The sequence below is a fragment of the Lissotriton helveticus genome, chromosome 12 (assembly GCF_964261635.1).
Source record: "Lissotriton helveticus chromosome 12, aLisHel1.1, whole genome shotgun sequence".
NCBI lineage: Eukaryota > Metazoa > Chordata > Amphibia > Caudata > Salamandridae > Lissotriton > Lissotriton helveticus.
This window is the reverse complement of record NC_136073.1, coordinates 846447716-846454069: the sequence shown is the minus strand read 5'-3', so window position 1 is coordinate 846454069 and position 6354 is coordinate 846447716.

The window sequence follows — 6354 nt, the reverse complement described above, 5'->3', positions numbered from 1 at the left end:
TAAAGCACGCACGAAGCTACTCTAACAAAACAGATCCTTCCGCCACGAGGTCCGTGCTGTGGACAAATCTCTACTCCCGGCATGAAAACATAGTCCTTCCTTTGTGGCCTGGTGTTTGTGGCAGGGTGGCACCGTATTGCTCGGGCACCATGCGCGTTATTAGGACCCACAGCTACCAATACAAATACACGGCCACACAGGTTGCTTGGTGCAGGTGAAAGATCACGTGCCGTCAAGGACTCCTATATCATATAGCCTCAGGCCAAGGAAGCACAAGGTGCACATTTAATTATTATTATTTTTTTTTAATGTATTTATTTAGTGCATTTTTTTTATAAAGCGCGGACATTACCCGAAGGTGTCAGAGCGCTGTACAATAGAGCTAAGTTACAAGAGAAAAGTGGTACAAAACGGAACATTTCATAGAAAAACAGGAGACAAAAAATGAAGGATACACAAACACAAAATCCAACACAGCACGCAGGGGTGAGGAATGTACAGGAAAAAATACAAATTTACAATGAAGAGCGAACTCCCAAGAGGGGCCTGAGAATGAAAGTATTAGTTCTGAAAGTGTCTTTGGAAGAGAAGAGATTTGAGATCAGTTTTGAAGATCCGGGTAGAGGAGGTGGCACGGAACAATGGGGGAAGTGAGTTCTAGATTATCATAGCATTGCCTGAGAAGAATTGTGCCATCGATCTTTCCCTTTTGAAGACGGGGGCTCAAGCAGAAGCTTTTCCGCATTGCGAGAGGGTCGAGAGCCTCCGGACAATTTCAATTTATTTGCCAGGTAACAAGGGGAGGACGTGTGCAAGGCTTTGTGTGTGATGCAGTCAGTTTTGTAAATAGATCTTGTCTCGCTTGGAAGCCATCGAAGTGTGCAGTGTGCTACCGCGTGGGAGGTCCAGGGTGGCTCACTACATCCCTTCCCAACTCAGCATCAAAGTTCACTGTTCGATCTGATATATAAAGTCTCTGAGTGGTTGACTCCGTGGTGGGTTTGGTCTGAGATTGTATCACTGGTGACATGGGTGGTATTCTGCTTCTTGGGTATCTTGGCTGGTGTGGTTCCTTTCTTCTCCATTAGTCAGCTCTAGTGCATAGTTGTCTGGGGAAACACAGCTGGGTCCCTCGCTGTCGTTTGATGTGTCCATCGTGGTGTTTTCTCCCTCCGCATCATGAACCTTTGACCTTGGAATATCGACTTTAGAGAACCAGAGCTGCCAAGGTTTCAAATTGCTGTGTGATCATTTCATTGTAATTATGAGTCACATTTCAACGACTATGACTGACACTTGCTCATGAGCAAACTCAAGCAATAAAGATGAGGGAAACAGATAAATATCAGAAATTACACCCTCCCTCCTCCTTTATAATTCACGAGGGACTACTTTTAAACACTGAAAAGTTTGCTGTCTTTCAGCATGGCACCGGAGGCCCTGCAGTCAGATCTTTTGAGATCCTGCTTCAGCAGAGATGACTGTAAAAGCTTGTTTGCTTTCCCACCGGTCCCCATGAGGACAGGCAGCAAACTGGTGGCACACAGGGAGTGGCATTTCACTGTTGGTTGACCGAGCAGGCGAAGTATTATATGGTGAAAACTAAAGTGTACTCGCGGAGGAGCCACTGTCAGTCAACATGGAACTCGCAGCGTTAGACTCAGTGTCTGCACTCATAATCTGCACTCATTCACCTGCAACGCACTGAATTTAATTTACATTGTCAAATGAATATGTACAGACAAAAATCAGTGCATTGACATCCACAATCGACGAAGGTGCACTCGTAATCCTGCCATCGCCGCACATGTGAGATTACCACAAACCCTGCACTTTCTCTGTATCTTGTGAGTATGCATCTGCATATTGACAACCCGCTTACACAAATACACACAAAGAATTCTCTCCAAGTGTGTATACAGAGATACCTGAGACCCAGCACTCTGTTAGGAAATGGGTCTAGTCCCCTTTCAGTGATCATGGACTGTCAGCACATGACCTACCAGGACAGGTATATAGGTCAGTCCTACCTCTCTTTCTTCGCTTGTTATTGCTATTGTGTGGGTTCCTGGTTGCTGATTCCTGGTTCCTGTGTTTTCTGGAGTTATTTTCGAATTCCTCACGGGCTCGTGAGGACTTTCGGAACCCCTTTGGAGTTCTTGTCTTTGGCTCCTGAATTCCTTCCCCCCTCTCTGTTTTCCCTGGTGTAGTTAGTTAGTTTCCCTTTTATCCATCCCCCCTTCCGGTGCTTTCCAGTCCTCGTTGTTTGTTCTCTCGGGGGAATCATAGGGGCTCCTGTTTTTTCCCCCTCATTGTAAGCCTACTAACATTGCCTCAGAGCTGAGTGGTGTGGGAAACGCGGAACCGATCGAAACAACTGTTTTCGTTCTTCGCGTTTCCTTTTGTCACCGCTCCATGTCGTTATACGCGGAAATGACGTTTTAGGTCATTCCGCGACTTGCTTTCGATTCCGAGTGCTGGAATATCCGGCTTGTCTACCGCGGCCCTTCCAGTCCCCTTCCCAGTGCCGTATTTTAAAGCTTGAACGAAAACTAATAGGGGTTTTTTGTCCATGCCGATATTGTGGCATGTTTTTTTCCCCTAATGCCCAAATGACACGAGGGACACCTATTGTTCATCAGTAAATTCCTGAATCCAAGAGACGCTATCTTGGATCAGACTTGTCTGCTGTCCGAAAGTCTCCACGAAACAAAGCCTGCATCCTCAACTGGTAAGCGAAACGTGATTGTTTTGGCAGGACATGGTCACTGGATTTTGGGGTATTTGTAAAGGTATACGAAGTGTGAAGTGTATTCCTTTTGTTTGTTCAGGTGCAGAAGCGTGGAGGAGGGAGCAGTGAACTCTTCGTTCTACAGGGGAGGAAGGCTTGGTGTCTCCTCATATTCCAACCTCTTTCCGGGTCCATCGGCACACTCATAGTTACTATCTTGTGAGTGGCATATGGGCAAGGGAAGTGGATTGGTTCATACTTCGTTCCTGCAGTGTGTGGGCTGAGTGGACGGAATCCAACAGAATAACAAGCCCACGAATTATCACACTGCCCGGACGGGTATGGAGGAAGACTTAAGGGATCCATCGGGTGGTGGCACTGGTGTTCCTACCATGCAAGACGTAATGGGGGCCTTAGCGGCTTTGCAGGCTCAGGTACAGGACCTACGACAGGAGAATGTGGACCTGAAACAAGAACTAGGGGCTGTGAGGGCTAGGGAACAGTCGCAACATAGGGGGCAAGGACCGGTTATACAGCTTGCAACATTCCAGTATGTCGGTGGGTCGGGACAGAGTACCGCTGGAGGCGGGGTTCCTATAGCAGTTACCGTCACATCACCTGTTGCTGTACCTTTGGCTCCCCCTGAGCGGTTTACAGGGGATAGTGACAAGTTTGGTACATTTATGAACCAGTGCCAATTACAATTTATGTGCAAGCCTGGTGCCTTTCCTGATGACTCTGCCAAGGTTGCTTTTACTATATCGTATTTGGCTGGCACGGCTGCTCAGTGGTCTATTCCCTTAGTAGACAGCGATGATCGCGTGTTGTACGATTATTCGGCGTTCAAGGAGTTGATGCGGGGATTGTTCGCTAAGCATGCGTTTATGCAAGCGAGTGACGCAGAGCTTTTGAAGCTACGGCAGGGCAGGCAGGATCTATTACCATACATAGCTTCGTTTAACAGGTTGGTGTCTGAGACTCATTGGCCTATGGAGAAGAGAACTTCCTTGTTCTACCAGGGTCTATGTGAAGACCTTAAGGATGTGGTGTCACAGGTGGTGGATCCACCTGATGACTGTGCTGCGTTCATTGACCTTGTAGTAAAATTAAACCATCGATTGTCAGAGAGGCGTGGGGAACTTAATCGTTTCCAGGTATCCCGGGGAAGTTATGTTAAACCTGAGGTAAAACCCATTGGGGAGAATAAGACAGCGCCTGAACCTTTGGAAATAGGAGGGGTAAGAGGGCCATTGACTCCGGTAGAGAAGAAAAGGAGGAGGGAGTTGAATCTCTGCTTGTATTGTGGACAGGGAGGCCATTTTGCCAGGGAATGTCCTGTGAAGCCGTCAGGTGTGGGGTATGGTAAGAGGGTAGCATTTATCAAGGTGGATGGGCGCTCAAAAGAGGACCGGGTGAGACAGTATGAGGTACTGGGGGCAATAGATCAGGCACCTAGGCATTTTATAATTAACGCCCATCTTTTACTTTCTGGGGACAGTCAAGTTCCGGTGTCAGTGTTGCTGGATTCCGGCGCAACCGGTAACTTTATCGACATTTCTTTGGCGGATAAATTACTGATTCCCTGTCATTACAAGGAACAGCCGGAACCGGTGAGAGCCATAGATGGGACCGAACTGACATCGGGTTGTATTACCCGTCAGACTGTTCCTTTGCGGTTACTGTGCGAGAACGGACATTCTGAAACAGTGGTTTTTGATCTGATAGATGCTCCTTCCTTTGGGTTGGTGTTGGGGGTTCCCTGGCTACAGGAACATAATCCTAAGATCGACTGGGTGCAGCGTTTGGTGACGTTGGATTCCGTTTATTGTTTGAAACATTGTTATAATGTGGCCAGTGACCGGATCCCCCCTTTGTCCTGTGCGGTGACTGAGGCGGGTTCTGTTCCATTGCAGTATTCTGCTTTCAAAGACGTTTTTGATAAAGGACATGCTCAGGGTCTTCCTCCGCACAGGTCTTTCGACTGTAAGATAGATTTGGTGCCGGGTATTCCTTTACCATGTAGCCGCATATATGCACTGTCAGAACCTGAGGAGCTGCATCTCGAGGAATACATAGATGAGATGTTAAAGTTGGGTTTCATCCGTCCCTCCTCTTCGCCTGTGTCATCGGCGATTTTCTTCATACCGAAGAAGGAGGGGTCGTTGAGGGCCTGTGTGGACTATAGGGCCTTGAATAAAGCCACGGTGAAGAACAAGTACCCTCTTCCACTTATCCCCGTATTGTTGGAAACAGCTCCGCAAAGCCACGGTGTTTACCAAATTGGATTTGCGGGGCGCTTATCATCTTATTCGTGTTCGACCCGGGGATGAGTGGAAGACGGCTTTTAAGACCAAACATGGTTTGTTTGAATACTGTATAATGCCGTTTGGCTTATGTAATGCGCCAGCGGCATTTCAGTTCTTCATTAATGAGGTCCTTAGCGAATATTTGGATAGAACTGTCATCGTCTATCTGGATGACATACTCATCCTTTCGGAGATTGGGGCTGAACATCATGAACATGTGGCACAAGTGCTACAGAAATTGCAGGAACATCATCTGTATGCCAAGCTAGAAAAGTGTCAGTTCAGCACCTCCGAGGTGGAGTTCTTGGGATTTATTATCTCGGCGGAAGGTATTCGGATGGATCCGAAAAAGATACAGGCCATCGTGACCTGGCCCATACCATCTACTGTGAAGCACATACAGGTGCTTTTGGGGTTTGCCAATTTTTATCGGCGTTTTATATCTCATTTTTCTGATATAGTGGCGCCCATGACCCGCCTGTTGAGGAAGGGGGTTCCCTTTGTTTGGTCTGTTGAGGCTAAGGACGCTTTCCAACTGTTGTTCAGGCAATTCACGTCGGCACCTGTGTTGGTGCATCCTGATCCTGCCCTGCCGTTCTTTGTTGAAACAGATGCTTCAATGTGTGCGGTGGGTGGGGTGTTATCCCAACGGGAGGAAGACACTGGTCATATGCACCCCATCGCCTTTTTCTCTAAAACTTTGTTGCCGGCGGAACGTAACTACACTGTGGCGGAGAGGGAATTGTTGGCTGTAAAGTTGGCCTTTGAGGAATGGCGCCACTATTTATGGGGCGCCCGGCATACTATTACAATCTATACCGACCATAAAAACCTAGAGTTTTTTCGATCTGCTCGGGCTTTGACACCACGGCAAATGCGGTGGGTCCTATTCTTTAATGAATATGACTTTGTCATAACATATAGACCTGCAGCACAGCAGATCAAATCCGATCTCAGGGAAGTGAGTCCCTGGAGAGAAGATAGGCCTATGATTGATGGTGAAAGGATCATTGGAGCCGTAACAGCTGATGACTTCCCTTCTTTGGTGAAAGAGCGGTTGAGTCGGATGGATCTGGCTCCCTGGTTAGCACTGCCCCAGGTTGTCGCTCAGGACGGGTTGTTGTACCATGAGAGTCGGTTGTTTGTTCCCCCCATCTTGAGAGAAATGGTTTTGGAGTGGTGTCATTCTTCTGCATTGGTGGCGCATCCCGGGATGCGGAAAACGAAGGAGTTGTGTTTGAGATGGTTATGGTGGTAGACTATGGCGAGAGATATCCAGAGTTATGTGACCGCTTGCCCTATTTGTGCCATTAGTAA